The sequence below is a fragment of the Falco punctatus genome (assembly GCF_963210335.1).
Source record: "Falco punctatus genome assembly, chromosome: 3".
Lineage (NCBI taxonomy): Eukaryota > Metazoa > Chordata > Aves > Falconiformes > Falconidae > Falco > Falco punctatus.
The window spans coordinates 85,964,480-85,981,241 of record NC_137582.1 but is presented as its reverse complement, the minus strand read 5'-3'; the positions used below and the strand labels follow the sequence as shown (position 1 = coordinate 85,981,241).

The following is a 16,762-nucleotide window of genomic DNA, read 5'->3' as shown; positions in this document are numbered from 1 at the left end:
TCATTGGTGTCCAGCCAGAGAAGCGATGAATGATAGACACATACATACACAGGAAGATGTAGTTAATATGGGGCACAGAAGCTGAATTTCAGCTTGATCTTGAGGATGTCAGATTGCTGAGCTCTGATATCCTCACTTAGTTTCACGCTGTTTGTTTTTCTCCCCCCGCCTTCTCCTCAACAATTAACTTTGCAATTAGACTTAATTATATTCAGTAGATATTGAATGTGTCCTCTGCCCCAGTTGCTGCTGATAGAGAAATGCAGCAGTTGGGGTGAAAGATGCACAGTCAGCTCAGCAGACCATTCAGCAGTGATTCACACATCCTCTGCATGGGTGAGAACATGGATCTCTCCTAAATACGCAGTCTTGTGATTTTCTCCTCCTCTTGCTCCCACAGAGTTTCACCTTTCTGGCTCATTTTAGGAGTCAAGCAACTGCTCTTAAATGTCAGGGAAACCTGGAAGAATCCCTTGAAGGATTTTTTTTTTTTTCCACCAAAGGTGGCAAATCTCAGGATAGTATTATGCAACCAGAAAGCTGGTTTTCAAATGTATCATAAACCCAAGGTACAGTCTTTGTTAGTAGAACACAATGTCCATTCTCTGTCTCCCAGTCTCTAGGGCACGGAGGGATCACCTGTGAAGCTGGCAGACCTCAAAGCAAAGTTTCTAAAAGGTCTTCCAGTACCAATTATCTTTTGGTGTTACTTGACTCTGAAGTGTCCAGAAATCCAACACCAAATAACTCTCTTGGGGTATCAGTGTTAGCATCACTACCCTTCCTCTATTCTGGATAAATGGCAATGCGTAAAGAGTGTGTGCACGTGTGTGCATATATACATGTGTGTGTGTGTTGGCTTTTGTACAATGTACAGTTTTATGCGATGTATCAGTAGCTGAGATATCAGGTACTTCAGTCTCTTAACAACCTATCTATTAATACAGTATATGAATGTTAGATTACTTTCATTCCCTTCTGGGAGGTATGTGGCAGTCTTTCTGCAGGGAGGACGGGGTGAGAAGTAATATTTTCAAACTATTATGTGCAGTGGGGATTGCTTCATGGCTTGGAAAGCAAGCATTTCAGTTCAACACAGCTCCTTGTGGGAGCTACTGTGAAAGACAAGTGGTTTGTAAAATCTGGGTAGAGAAAGCCTTTGAAATAGAAGTTTAAGATCTTGCATGGAAATGACCTTTTGTTGATAGGTGGATTTTTATTGCTGGAGAGCTATCCAGAGAAATAAGTTTGGGTGATTCTTGGCCTTAGATTCCCCAGAATAATGATAGTCACTGGATAGGACAAGGAGGGTTTGCTATGGACATCAATCTGCTTCAGATCAGGTATTCAAGCTGCTTTGGTTTGATTATATGCCTAACTCACCGATTTTGAAAGAGAGTGAAGTTATTTCTCTGATCTTCTGGATCAGAGCCTTTGCTTCTGGAGGACTAATACTTTCATAGCCAAAAGGCAAGTAGTACTCCTTGCAATAATGCAGAGACCACATCTCCTGGTAAATTGTCTCTTAAAGGCAAGGATGGAAGGTGGAGCAACAGTAAACTGCAGCAGCAGCCCAGTAAGTGCCTGGTTGTACTTTACTTCTGTGACTAGAGGACTTCATTATCTCGAGCTGCTCAAGTAAATCAATTTTTAATGCATAATACCTCCCCCATCACTTTTGCTAGCTGGAACTCAACTAAACAATGCATCTCTTGAGAAAAACAGACAAAAATCCCAGCCATTGGGTCAATTTGCTGTGAGTAGAGATATCAGTCACATACAGAACATTGGCCAAGCACTTACTTGGGTACTTCATGTGGAGAACCTTGGGGGAAAGCTGAAACCCTCCATCTGCTTGGTGAGAAATCGTGCTTAGAAAGTTGAGTAGCCTGGACTTTGCAAAGAAGTGGTCCATTCTTGCTTCCAATTAGGTGGTCCATATACTGCATTGTCAGAAAGACAGGTAATTGATGGACAACATAGAAATTCACATCCTGTTGCTCCCTCCTCATCCCCCCAATGTGAGTGAAAACTTGCATCACTGAAAACTTGCTCCCCACTCCCCCACCCCCCTTTCCTGGAGCTTATTTATTTATTTATTCCTGTGCCTAGTAATTAAAACATTGTGTCTGGCCAAATTACAAAAAAAGAAGAAAAGTACTCAAAACCTAAACACCCCACATTACCAGAGGAAAAGAAAGGCTGGAATTGCCATAAATAACACAGTAGTTCATGAATAATTCAAAACAGAATATATTTGTTATTGTGAGGAGTTATCGCAGCTAATTATAGTCTATTGCTATCGTTCTTTCCAAAACTCTGGCATTGATCACTGCAGGACATGCCAAATATTTCATTAAAACAAAATATTGTACTCAATACTTCCCTGTTGATAAGCAGGTCTTTCCCCAAGAGGGATCACTGTTCTTCAGTGGCTTTTGTTCGTTCGATCATGGTCAGTAAGAAATGGAAAAGACCTTTCACTTAACTGACTTGTTCATCTCTATTCGTCCAGCTGGTCCCTGCAGACTGTTCTCCTCTGCTCAACGTTGGCCTAACTGTCTTGGCACAGAAAAGGCTCAGGCTTCCACCATTCCAAGAAAAACAGGGAATACCCTTTTAAGACTTTTCTTTTAAAAAAAAAAATATCTGATTTTATTTTTTTTTTAAATAATCTGATTTTTTTCTTTAAATCTGTCTGCCTCCTCTTTAGAAAAGGCTTGCATCCTGGGATGGGAGGAAGATTTATGCACATTTTAGAGTGCTATCTATCAGGTTATGTGGCTTTCCTGTTGGGTTTCCTTTCAGATTTCCCTATGAGCTGCAAGATTGCTGGGTGTATATAAGACTTTATGAGTTGTAGACAATTGGCAAGCAGCAGATGTTGACTAGACATGAGCTTGGAACTGGAGATGTTTAAGGAATGAGCTCCAGAAAATCAGAATATGTCAAAGAACTGTCTCTAAAAGAAGTTTTAATGAGAATATTAATCATGAAATGCAGCAAAGAAAGTAAAATAAAAAAAAAAAAAAGAAAAGAAAAATATTTCATGAGAGAAATGCAAAGGCAGTATTATTTTAGAAAATTGACAGACAGGGAGGAAAATTAGATATCTTTAAAAGTTTGAAGAGGCTGGGGAAGGCTAACAGATGGCCAGCCTGGTGGGGGTAAATCTTTCCCAAGCTTCAGATATTAAGTTGCAACGAAGTGAGGGTGTTATTTTACCTGCAAGTGGGAACCTCAGCATGAACATGAATCTAGTGCCAGCAAAACACTGCTCCAGGGAAGAAATCGCCTATTGTCCAGTCTCTGACATTAGATTTACAGTATGTTGTATCATTGCGAATAGTTGTTGTCCTTGGTCAGACTAAATCTAACTTTCAACCTATTTTGAAATATGGATCAATCTGATATTTCTGTATAGTAGAGGTGACAGGGTTTTTTTCCTTCTACACTCACCTATGTCTTTGATTCCTTTTCCCCTGACATCTCTTTTTGGCCTAACTTCGGCTAAAGGCCTGAATCTGTAAGACACAAAGTTTATATTCCTAAAATCTACTGAGAAGTCTGCAAAAAACCTGTTAGTATTATTATCATTACTACCTCCCATATAACATCATTCTGTGTCTGCATTTCCTACAAGAACTTTAGATAAAGTGAAGGCTATTTACATGACTGTACAGTACATGATACAGGCTTGCTCCACCACTCAAGAGTCTTAAATAACCCTAAGAGGTCTGCTAAGGGACACATCATTTGTGGGTGTGCTCTGAACTCTGAGTGAATGAAAAAGCTTTGGTGTATCTGCATTGCTCTGAAGGGATGGCACCACACCAGAGTTAATGTGGTTTGCTCCACATCTCACCCCTTCCCACCTTTCTGAGCACTCATTTGGGTGCTGGCAGAAGACCCCCCAGGTGATTTTCTGAGGTTCTGCTGCATGTGGGCACACAGGTACCTGACATTACCTAAAAGCTGTTTGGCTAGGTCTATGAGCTTCCACAATGGCACGTAGGCAGGTGTAGCCTTGAGGGCACATAGGAGCCACCGTTATTTGAGGGAACAGAAATGGCCTCTTTGCCTTCCCTGACCTAAGTCATCAAGCACTTACTTGCATTAGTTGGGATGGGGGAATACAGGAGATAAATGCAGCACATTAGATTCCTTCTAGATTTTAAGTTGAATTATTTCAGACTCTTTAGAGTCTCATTTAAGGACTCTGTTAATTTCATAGTTATATACCTAGTTTGGTTGTTGGGAATAAAAAGGAAATAACCTCCAAAGCATTTTCCAGACAGTTACAGAGAAGATCACTTGAACAGTGACTGGCTTTTTGGGAGATTGTTACAGAGAGAAATCACTGTATTGCAAGGAGAAGAAGAAAACTGCATACATTTTACATGAACAGGTTATTTGAGAACACGACAGCTATAATGAGAGCGAGATCATCTTGCTTGGAGCTTTACAGAGTGGAGGTCAGACAGCTCTGAATTAGCAGAGTCATTAATATTCTACTACAACATAAGGCTGGAAGGGACCTTCTAGGTCATCAAGCCAACCATGTCATATAATCCTTTTTGAGAAGAGCAGGTGTCATTGGAGGCTAAGTAGTGGAGAAAATGCTTCTGGAGACATAAAGTACTGGTCACTGACCAAGCGGTTAACAAGAGCAAGGGCGAGGGTTTTGTTAAGGGACTTAAGGGAATTATACCTGACTGAGATATCTTGGAAATTTCCAGTACTTCCAAAGTAACTTCTGCATTCCTTGCTGTGTTTAGGAAGAAAAGTCCTGACTCTTCCCTAAACATCTTGCATTATTGAACTTCAGAACTCGGGGGGTAAATACGTTGCTATGTGGATCAGTGCAAGCTGCTAGGCACAGAGCAAAGAAGGACGGATCCTGCCTGCTCTTCAGTGCCTTCAGTTCTTCCTGAAGATGAAGGTGCTCAGCAGTGTTGAGATCATCCTCTTTAGGGTTGTCTCTGACTTGTAAAGGACACCTAAACTTGACTGTTTCTGAAGCATGGATGCAGGAGACAGTGTTATGGAGCAGCGAATGGAGGTACCAGGTTTTCTTCCTAGGAATCCCACTTGATTCATGTCTTAGCTTTGCCTGAGTGGAATTTTAATTCCACTCTGCCTTTGTTCTCATCCATGTAATGTACTAAGATAATTACATTTTTGTGTCTCACAGGGATGTTGTGAGGTTTCTCTAACATTTATCAAGTGTTTGAAGAAGATCTTATGAAGGTAGAGTATAAGTACCAGAAATCGCTAACAGTCCTGACGAAGATCCTTCCTTCGAGCAATGTAGACAAATTCAAGCTGGAACTATGGCAAACATTTCTTAACAGAAAAATTAATTAACTGCTATGGCAGCTTCCCAAGGGAGGTGGTAGATTTTCCATGGCTCAAAATCTGTAATTCAAAACTGCCTGTCTTTTTGAAAGGCAGGCTCTAGCTCAACTTGTTACAAGTTATTTGGTTCAATGCAGAAATCACTGGATGACGCAGGTGATAGATCTTGTGGAGTAACTAAAGGGCCCCCCACCATCTTTGAATGTTTTTATCTGGGAAGCAGAGAACCCCCAGCAGATTTTTCTGCTAGTGGCATATTCACCAGGTCCCCTCCCCAGTGCATGGCCCTTGCTTCTTCAACTAAATTTTCATTCACCCTGTGACACCAGCTCATAAATACTGTCATCTTATTGGGGGACTGTCACTTCTGTTGCTTTTTTAGATGACAGAGAGTTTTTACTGTTTTTTTATTCTACCTCTGGTTTAGTAGCGACTGTGTGTTGAAAAAGTTCTGTCTTGTGTCAAAGACCAGCCAAGTGACCCCATGGTCTGGCATGGTCCGTGCTAGAAATACCACCAAGGACTGAGTATATGTTGTACCTGTGAAGATGTTTTACCACTATATTTGCCGTCACTTCTTTTGCCTTATTCCACATGCCGCTATTTCAACAGTGTGCAGTCCTGTTTTCTATTTATTTATAGACCCCAGATACCAGATAAAAGAGTATTTTGGGAAATGAGGTTCTCCACTTCTCTCTGATCTCTGCCTGGGTGCATTGCCCTTCATGTGTTTATGAAGTTGGGAAGGACACAGTCAAAACTGTTTTGCTTTCACCTCCCACATACCCTCAGTCTCCCTATGTGTGGGATTTTAGATAAACTTCAGTCACAGGGTTGTCACTTTGTGGCCAGTGGGCTAGATCTAAATCTGGGAAGAATGGTTTTGGCAATGGATAGTATTCAACCATCAGCTGTGCCTGAACATGGACAGGTGCTCCAGGCGTGTCTAGCTGTAATATTCATGTGAAAAAAGGCAATGGACCTGGTGAAAAGAGTGCCTTGGTCCCCATAAATCACATTTGCCACATCTACTGCTTACACAAGAGGTTGCCAAAATCCACAAGGGACTCTCTCTTCTTCTCTGTTAAAAAGCTTAGGCTGCCTTGTTGTGCCTCAAAACCAAATAATGCTTTTTTTTTTCTCTAAAGCGTCCTGAATGGTCCCCAAAGATCAAACATGATTTGCTGCTTGTGTCAAATTTTCCAAGACAAGTTACTGCTACAAAACTCTCTGTTCAAAAGAAGCATTCAAATAACAAACTGGTCGTTACTGTCTTCTCATGTGATGGATGAAGTTAAGTTTTAGGAGAGGAAAGAAGGCATTGTATAAACAACAGATAGGTTATTCTTACTACTATTTTAAAGGGGATTATAACATGAACTATGATGAAACAGAGTTGAGAAGTGACCTTTGTGCTAGAAGGTGGGGAAAGAAAAGCATTTCATCAAAAGGATCACATCTGAAAAATTCATTTGATAGTGATGATACAGTAACTGCTACTGTAAATACAATTTCCTCTATTTTTAAAGAACCATTTGGTTTCCAGACACACAATTCAGCACTGTGCTAACTGGCAGCTTTGGTGTTTAAATGGATTGTGTCGAGACAAGGAAATACCTGGAGGCAAATGTGCTGTTAGGAAAGAGCTGTAAACATTTATATTAAAGTCACAAGAGGGCTTTGTGACTGTCAGGAGGCAGGCAAAGGGCAATCTTAGATCTTGTCAACACACTTTGTTGGAGTTTGCAGAAGTCATCTTCTATCTTATGGCTACAGAGACTAACTTTCAAAAATACAGGAACTTGGAGGGTGAACTCAGCTCCTTATTTCCATTATGTTCAGGCAAGTCTTGAGGGTGCTTAGCATTCAAGCGATTGGGCTAGTTCTAGTCTGGGATAATTTTTGGCTGAGGAGATTTCCCAACATATACCAGATAAAGGTGTTTTAAAGATGTTTCGTGCTTTGTTGCCTTCTCTTAGGACTTCCAACAACAAAACATAATTCCTTATTTTAAACCCCTTATTTTTTTGTTATGTGGTGCCAGATCTATATATGTATCTAAGGGTTCAGGTGCTTCTTGGACATCTCAATAGAAGATAGTTACTTTTATGCATATAATCCACATGTTCTGAAAAACTGAAATCATATTTCTTTCTTTCATGTATTGATTGATTTTCCAAATACATCCGAATGAAGGGAGATCCTTGCTGCTGGGCAGTACAGAGAATAGAGGACCCCCTAGGCTTCACTACACAAAACCAGTTTAAAGCCAGAAGCGAACATGATGATATGCCATCTGTGTAGAGCAGACCGGAGAGCTTCACTCAGCAGTTTCTGAAACAGTCCCCTAACTCAGGCTGAACAGGAGAATTAGATCCCGTCTCAGTTTAATATTTTGCAGTGGCAGAGGAGCTGCTGCCCCTTCTGTGATTAGTTACCAGTTTAGAAGACACACACACACACTTAATTTCCATTCTAAATCCCTATTTGTATTCCATATCATGAGCTATTGCCAGATTTTATCAATGTAGCACTACTGGAAAGGGTAGGTGAAGATCTTAGCTGGTAGAGGTTGTGCCATCCAGTTTTGTAACAGAGTGGGATATAACCTGGTTCCTGGTATTATTTAGACAAATCCTATATATACCTTTCTGTTCTACCTGCAGCGATGCTGGAAATATCCATGTTCTCTCTTTTCTTTGTCTATAGGCTTTTCTATTAGAGACAAAGCCACCTTCATCCCTTCTCTCCCCGGGCTCCTTCCATCCATCTCCAGTTCCTCCTTGCACCATAGATCCACTATTGTCTTGCGCAGCAAAAAAAGTGAGTTTTGTTCATTTTTGGTGCCATTTTTTACCTCCACAAATGAATGTCAGGGAAGAAAAGGGGGAGGGTACTACCTGCCTCACCTGTGTGATAGCCACAATATATGTTTTTGTCAGCCAGTATCATGGCCTGTGAGGCTGTGAAGGAAAGACTTCAGAAATCTTTCTGTATGTGTTGCATAGTCATCTACAGTCCCTGGATAAGGGATTCAGTAGCTTAGATGACCTTTACCAGACTTTTGTGTCAGGCTCTGCCTCCAGTTTTTCCCTCTTCAAAGCAGCCTGTCCACTCATTTCTAGGTTTGCGTATTTTGATAAACTCCTCAATATTGTTGTGACCATGCTTCGTGACCGGTGTGGACTAGCTGCCAGCAGCCTGCTTCCTGCCAGCTGCTTCCTCAGGGGGTTTTGCCCCTAAAAAGGGAAAGACCATCATCTGCCAGGTGTGCCTTCTCCTGCTCATTTTACTTTGAAACCAGTCCCCAGTGCAATACACAATAGGGCATATCATCCTCACATGGCACTGTTGTCATGAAGGACAAAGGACATCTAATGTCCATTCATTACAGCAGAGAGAAGTTTGTGCAGAATGCAGACTTGATGCTGGGAGACAGCAACCTTGTTAATTAAAATGTCAGTGACTCAAATCCCCTTAAGGTGAGAGAGTTGCATTTTTTATTACCGTTGCTAATAATGATACAGTCAGCTGGTACCTTGTAGAAGCATAATGCGTTTCATTTACATTGACAAAGCCTACCCACTTTGCATGTTTCCTCTGTGCCTCATATGTGACTCTTCAAAAGAATCATGAAATAAGGCTAAAGATGGAGAGAAAAGAAAAATTAAAAAAAAAAGGTAATGTTTTTTATTTTTTCCATCTTGTAAGACAAAACCCATTCATTATCATTCTCCAAATCTTGAACATAATCTTGGAAATTAACATCAAGCTCATAGGAGGGGAGGGAGAACCTAGAAGGAAATGTAGCCAAGCAGGAATAGAGGTGAAGCTGGGAAAATGCTAAGGTAACTGCTCCAGGATAGGTTCAAGAAGGGTGACTTATAACTTTAGTTACAACTTGAATGATCTGCTGAAAAACCTCACTCCTTAATCACCTCTTGCATCACTGGAAGTACCTACTACTTTACCCTATTCCACCCTGTTAACTGCAATGGATGTTGTAAACCTGTCCTTCTTCTCTTTATAGAGGATGGAGGAAAGGGCTGTAAAAGGAAGGACTTTAAAACGTATCATGGACGGGCTTAAAAGCTCTGACTAAAACTGTACTTCATTTCATGGGTTACTTTGCAAATACATCAGGCCATCTCCATGACTTCTTTAGGGCACCAAGCGCTCACTGAAATCATAGTGCTAATGGGACATGAACCCTATTTTGCCTCTGCTTTGCCTAAAACAAGCAACGAACCATGTGGTCACAATTTTTGTAGGGCAGAAAATGCTCAGAACTTGCTCATTCCAACTTGGTAGCATAACTGGGAGGTGCCACTCCTTTCACAGCTACTTAAGCCCCTGCAAGATCTCACTGTAGCAGTAAATGCGTTGCTCAAAAGCTTCAGTGAATGCAAACTCAGCTTCAAGGTAATGGGCCTTTTCAGGCCTGGAGATACAAAAGATTTCTGTCAGGACAGTGTCTATGAGTCAAGCTCCAGCAATTCTGATTCCACCTGGAAATAGGTCCCACAAAGGCCAACGAAGTCATTAGCAGTCTATGACTAATTGCCTGTTGTAAGATGGGCATAACGCAACTTCCCTTTGAGACAGAGCTCAGCTTGAGCCCTGTAGCTGGTTTTTCATCATGGTGCATTCAGGCAGGATTTATCTGCTGTCTTGGTGTTGTCATTCATGGCCATTCTGGTCACAGGAGAAGCTCTGCTTCAAAACCTCAGCTTGCCATGACCTCTGCCCCTGGTGAGCAAGGTATAGCATGAGATCCAGAAGTGAAACCTGCCCTGGCAGCCTTTGCACATGCTTGCCATTGCAGCTTTGCACTTGCAAGGATCCCATTAGCATCATCTCACCGTTGCTAGGAGATGACATTGTCTTTGGCTGAGCCAAACCATGACTCAGCACGTTGTCGTAGCATGTTTTGTTGTTGTGAGAGAGGAGGCATCAACTCCGAGCTGCAGAGATGAGTTTGAGGAGCAGCATGAATGCCAAATGAGAAAGAAAAGGCTGAGCAGAAGAGCCCCAAGGTTGTGCTGAGGAGCAAGAGGGAACATTTAGGAGTTAAACCTCACAATTTCAAAACTACCTAAGAGCATTTCTGCACTGGCACAGCACAGACCCATAAGGATACCCTGTTAAGTCCTATACAGACCATCTCACACTTTGGGAGCCTCTTGGACACGTTAGCATGGCTTACCCAAGCAAATATAGCCTATAAGGCCAAACTATTCCTGGGCTTAGCCAGTTCCCTGCTACAGGCTGTGTGCATGGACATGTTGGATGTACCTTCCCCTGAAATTTAGCAGGGTTATTATTAGCTCTGATAATTAGAAGGAAAAGTTTGCTGCTGATATTTAATGTGTTTTGTAGTAAAGAGCTCTGCAATGCTGTGACTTTGTACCTCAAAGGAGAAGAGATAATCATGTCAAAACCCTAAAAATCTAAGGTTTTGTGTGAATATTTACCTTTTTTTTTTTTTTTAATGGCTGATACCTGATTATCCTGGTGCCTTAGTCTATATACACAGAGCATGGGAGATTCATAGTTTCTGCTGAGTGACCCAGGCTTCAGAAAACTATGGCAGTACGAATAAACAGTAATAAACACAGTGATTATTTCACTGGCAGGAAGAACAGATTCTGGAAGGGAAGAGAATTAACATGTACTGATTTTTATCCTCACAGAACAGTGTTTCTGACAGCAGGACTATTGTACACTGCCCAATCTGTGATTGCTCTGACTGGTATCACTAACCAGCATGGCACCCCAATAGTTCTTTTTCCTATCTGTAATGAACATGGCATTGAAAAAAAAAATCTCATTCACCGAGGAACAAATAATTGAATAAGTGAAAATAACTAATAAATGTGCTGAAATCCTAATCTCTCAGTAGGGAAAAATACAAATTGTATTGGATCATTACCTGAAGTTTACTACTCACTAACTTCTACCTTGGGACTCACATTTCAGTGTGGACAGGCAAAACACCAGAAAATGAACACTTGGGCAGTCTTTCCTGGCCTGGAATAAGTAGAGAAAATAAGATGTTGCTACAAATCTTGTCCTCTCGGTCTCCTCCGGTTCATATGCATGCATTGGTCTTATACGCAGAGAATCATCAGAAGACTCTTCGCTAAAGGTTTGTCTAGAAATGTCTTGAGATCTTCTTCATGACAGGAGTGGGAGGCATGCTGTAGTGGATGTAATGATACCAGGATACCACTCTGTGTGACAGAGTAACAGAGACAATTTTCCTGCCTCTGAATGGCACCTTGCTCTTGGAGAGATGCATATACCCTGCAGCAGCAGAGGAACCTCTGTAGAAAGCCACTGCTGGTTTTGGACCGCTGCCCCACCTCTCTGCCGGAGAGTTTTTCTCCTGGCCTTTTAAACTGTCTTCTCTGTTGCTCTCACTGTTGGTTAGTTTCTGATGGATAGCACTGACATGTACATGGATGTGGTCTTCCTGCCGAGTTGATGGGTGACAGTTTTTCAGGTTTGGGTTACATCCAAAGTACTTTGCTTAGGAAGCTGTCAGATTAGTATTAACTGTCAGACAAATGATAGAGGTCTTTCTGTAATGATCCTGACATTTCTCTGGGTTCACCATCTAGATGATTCCGGGACATAGAAAGTAATCAAATCCCTTGTCTCCGTGATGTATGTAAACATGCTGAGCTGTAACCCCTGTACACAGAAGAAGTGAATTAGACCTTTGGACTCTCTGAACTGAATAAAGAAGTGAAGAAGAGCTAGGTCCAAGATCAACCAACTCAAAAGAAGAACAAGAGGCCAGAGCATCACAGTAGCTCTGACTTCTACAAATTGCTGCTTTATACCTGATACTTTCCTTTTCTGCCCAAGACCTCCTTAAGGGGTGAAATGTCTTATGTGTCTATTGCAGGTCTTTGTCTAGGAAGAATTCTCCCCTCCTAGCCTCCCGAATGACTCAATAATTACTTTAACTGATTCAACGCTCCCCCTCAACCTCCAACCGCCCCCCTCGCCACCATTCAACTTTAACACAAGACCACACTGTTTCTCGGTTTCCAGTGCACCCGAAGCTATTCAGGCCACTTGTTCCTCTCTGAATGGAGCTGACAGAGCTCCTTTTGTACAGAGGCAATTTTGGATTTAATTGAAGGCCTACTGGGGGCTGGGGTGGGGGGGTGGGGGAGGGAATGGGGTCACTGGGTCAGTGTTTTGGAAAGATCAACTCAAAGGAGAGTCCGAGGAGAAAATGAGTGTGTGTTAGATGTTTGGGAAGTGGTTTTGTGTGTGTCTGTGTATCTAAGGGCAGTGCTCCCCATCTTTCAGAAATTATCATCATGCGTATTTGGCATCAGAAAGCAAACCGGGTCATGCCTGGGGCAGATGGCTTTAATAGCCATTTTGAATCTCTAATGACAGATCCCAGGGTCCTTTCTGCAAGGATCACGGAATAATTCAAGCTGTGGTGAAGGAGGTCTGATGTCGGAAAGGTCATTTGCTGCAGTCTGGCCCCTCAGGTCAGGCATTCATCAGGCATATTAAAGGAGCTCCACTAAATTCCCTTTTCCAGTTCAGAATTCCTCCCTGAAGATAAGTTCAGCTTCAGCCCTGTCTATACCACTTACGGGGCATGGTTCATGCCAGCTCTGTGAAATCACCGCAAGAAGGCAAGACCTTTTTTCTAGTGAGGCACATGGTGAGTCATGCCATGCTTTGAACCAGCACAGCCTTGCTGTGTAAGGGGACCACAGGTCATAATCCACATGAAAAACGGACATCAGTCAGCAAGCATAAAAGCAGTGTGACTCTCCTACTTCACTGCTCAGCTTCTTTTTGGACCTCCCTACTTTCCCACCTGACTAAAAAATATAAATTAAACTGTAAAGGATTGTATTGATTGTGCTGCACAAAAGCCAATATAATCCTGGCAGAGCTAGGCCACAGCCCAGCAGTTATTTGTGCAGAAGGACCCCCCTTTTTTTGTCTCAAAAGCCAGATGGACATGGCTCGAGATACAGTAGGTAAGACTGTTTCGAGCAGTTTAAAAAATTCCCCCTCCCCACCTCTGCTGATCCTCCCCTGTCGACACCACCCTGAGGTCACCTCCTCTCAAATGAGGGGTTACCAGTTCTGGTCCCTACTTCTCCTTTGCCTGAAACTATCAGAGTGATGGCTTTCAATCTGCTGACCTACCTGACTTCATTTTTAAAACAACTGGAAGCACCAAGAGAGGTGGGAGGATCTCGTCTGAAACTGCTCCAGGCTGATGACAAGTGTGGAGCTGACAGTGCCCTTGTACAGCTCCGAGACAGACACCTGCTGAGAGCGTGTGCTAGGGGGGTGATACATAATTTAGAAGTTAAACAGCAATCGTGCTATTATCCTGAATATGTGCTTTAAAACCTGACATCTCTTGCCAGCTGCTCCAGGGAGGAGCAGACTGACACTACCGAAGTGGGATGACCAGGAGAAGCTCCTGGGTTTTGTGGAAGTGCAGGGGGTGACCTCATTTGAGTGAACAGAGACAGGTTGAAAAGCTTTTTAGCAAAGCTGGCTATGCCCCTGAGAATTCTGTTTCCATCCAGCACCACAACTTTTCTCTGCGTCTTTCACTGACGAGCCTGCGGCTGCATGTCCCTCTGGGATACATCCACTGCCATTTCGCATTATCCCTGTGGGCCCCAGATCCCAGTTTCCTCCAGGGAGAGGTGTTTACAGACATCAGAGACCTGTTGAGTTACATTTTTATCAGCAGTCCACCTGACACAGCTCTGGCAGCTTTAGTCAGATGGAAGCAACATGGAGTGCAGGCAGCCTTTGCTCTGTTCCCCCTACCTACCCGAAAGCAGACAAGGCTGACATTTATCAGGCATTAGCAAGCCTGGGTTTAGCCTGGATCTGCTCTCAGATTCCTATAAGCTATTGCATTATTCTTGACAGCTGCTTGGTCTCAAACGGCTTGTTTCTAGGCTGGCAGCAGGTAGGGATCTGTGGCTTTCCCATGCAAGAGGTGATGGTGGTTTGGAAGAGACAAGAGTCTTCTGTCCCCTTCTCAGCCCGAGGGAAAACATGTGGGGCTGCCTCCTCTTAGTACGTTTCTGTTCCCAGGGAGTTTAAGGTTACTGTCCAAGCACAGGATGCTGCAGTTTTCAGAAGAACTCTGTGATGCTGTTGCGAAAGAATAGGGGTGACCTGTGTCAGGCAATTTTATCTTGGTATCTTTACTGGAGAGCCCTTTGAAGCACTATGCTGAGCTGTGATTGTGAAGCACTGATTCTGAGCTGGCAGTAGGAGGGACTTGCTAGACCAGGGATATGAGTACGGCTGGAAACTCCTGTAAATCCACCATGTGTCGACCACAGCAAAACTACCTTGTGCTACTTCAGGCTGATGGTGCTGATTGATAGTTAATAGCTAGGTACCAGCAACATCGCAGGTAATGAGTGAAGGGTGGAAAATACCTGGTCAAGGCTAGATGCAGCAGGGGAGAGCACAGAAGTCTGCTCACCTCCATCCACAGACCTAGATGACAGGGCAAAGGTAGGCATAACAATCCTGGCCTCTCTGCAAGGCAGACCATGGCATACATTAGCATAGCAGCTCAGAGGGGGGCAGAAGCATAACTCATGTTGGGAAACATCCTACAATGCAGATGGCTTTTGCTACCTTCAGCTTTGGCATCAGGAGAGAGATATGTTACTTCCCATCAACCTATGGACCACACAGCATTGGACCCATTTCCTGGGATGGGAGGGCATGGGTACAGAAGCAAGTAGTCTGCCCATGTTCAAGTTACCGGCAGCTGAGCTTTTTGTGCTTCACAATAATCACTGATTAACCAATGCTACTCATAATTGCTTATATTATGTGCAAATTACAAAAAATGCAAAATGCAAAATACAAAACTCCTATGCCCGGTGGCTTTGGATGGGGAGCAAGGGAAGAAAGACAGGTTGGCATTCTTTTCTTTAAAGCCTTCTCACCCAGGGCTGTCTCTACAAACAAATAAGACTTTGCTAGGTATCTGCAGGGGAATGAAGAGAAGCAGTGCTGTTCCAAAACCCTTGTTATATATCGAACCTCCTAAAATGGTTATGTTTAAAGATAAACCGTTCTGCCATTAATAAATCAAATGAACACTTGGATTTTCAAGGCTAATGATGTATCACCAGTGTATATATCTCTACCAAGACTATAGACTGTCACAGAAAGTATAATTAATGTACCTTTAGCACTGTGAAGGTGTTTGCTACCTTATATATACCTTCTAAATATGAGTCCTGGTATATCAAAGCATGACCCTAGCACCTCAACTAATATTCTCCCACTCAGACACCAAGATCTAATGTACTGGCGTAAGTATGAACAATCACCATGGCTACAATTGCTATTTCCCAGCACTTCTCCATCAGTATTTAATCTGCTGCTTTATAGAGCACTGTAGGGGATCCCCAGAAAGGAAAGCAGCTGCAGCCAAGTTCTGCTCCAAAAAGTATTTTTGATTGATATGCCTATTAATCCAGGCAATAGGCATTAAATGACGTAATAGTGAAGCTGGAGGGCTGATATGGCCTTCTACCCAGGGCAGGAAAAATTTCTTTTTTTATGTTTAGGATAGCTGCTGGAAGAGGGCCCTACAGGAGTCTAAGAGATTTGTTCCAGGATTATTATTTTATTTTTCCCTCTTGAAGTGGCAGCTGTTGGTTTTGGTTTTTTTTGTTTGTTTGTTTGTTGTGTTGGTTTTGTTTTTTGGTTTTTTTTTTTTTAATTCCCCCTAAACCAAGATAATGTATTTAATTTCTTTGGTTGCTGCCATAATTGGTTATGTATCCACAGATGACAGACAATTGAGTATTTTCAGAGCAAAAAAGAGCCTGGAGCTGTGTGCCTATATTCCCAGCCATTTCCATTCAGACAGCTTCACTCTTTGAGCTTGCAGAGAGAGACATTCTCCAAAGAGGGGTTGAAGGTATCTCCTGGGAAAATGTTTGGCTTAGACAGCAGGAAACTACAACTCACGTTCAGGATCCCTGTGTGACCCTAAAAGACTTCTTCCATGTCTTTGTGCCTGAAGCCCTAGTCTGGAACATGGACAAAACATCTCTGCCTTCTTTCATGAAGAGGTGACCTCTTACTCATTTTTGACTTGCAAGAGCTTATTCAGAGCTGAGACTGACTAGTAAGAGGTATTCACTCTTCTCTTGAAGAGCAACAGCCAATGAATCTTATAGACCAAAGAAAGGTGGGTCCTGCTTAATCATCTTGAGTCCATCTCATTGGGCTTACCCTGTTATAGGAATAGTCCAGTACAATGCAGGTTAAACAAGGTTAATGTGACTGCAGCCAGAAGTGTGAAGAGACAATACTCCTCTGAGCAATTCCTCATAATTTTCTAATCTACATC

The 16,762-nt window shown here is 42.5% G+C and overlaps 1 protein-coding gene across 6 annotated transcripts in view; it reads left to right on the top strand.

Annotated features, from left to right (window-relative positions):
• ADGRB1 (adhesion G protein-coupled receptor B1) overlaps positions 1-16,762 on the top strand; it is a 294,461-nt gene that overhangs the window by 29,203 nt on the left and 248,496 nt on the right. Inside the window, exon 1 of one of the 6 annotated variants that reach the window (XM_080380262.1) lies at positions 8,066-8,181. The exons of the other annotated variants lie outside the window; for them this stretch is intronic. The gene's annotated coding sequence lies outside the window, so the exon portion shown is untranslated. Of the gene's footprint in view, positions 1-8,065; positions 8,182-16,762 lie in introns of those variants that run through there. 6 annotated transcript variants of the gene reach the window in all.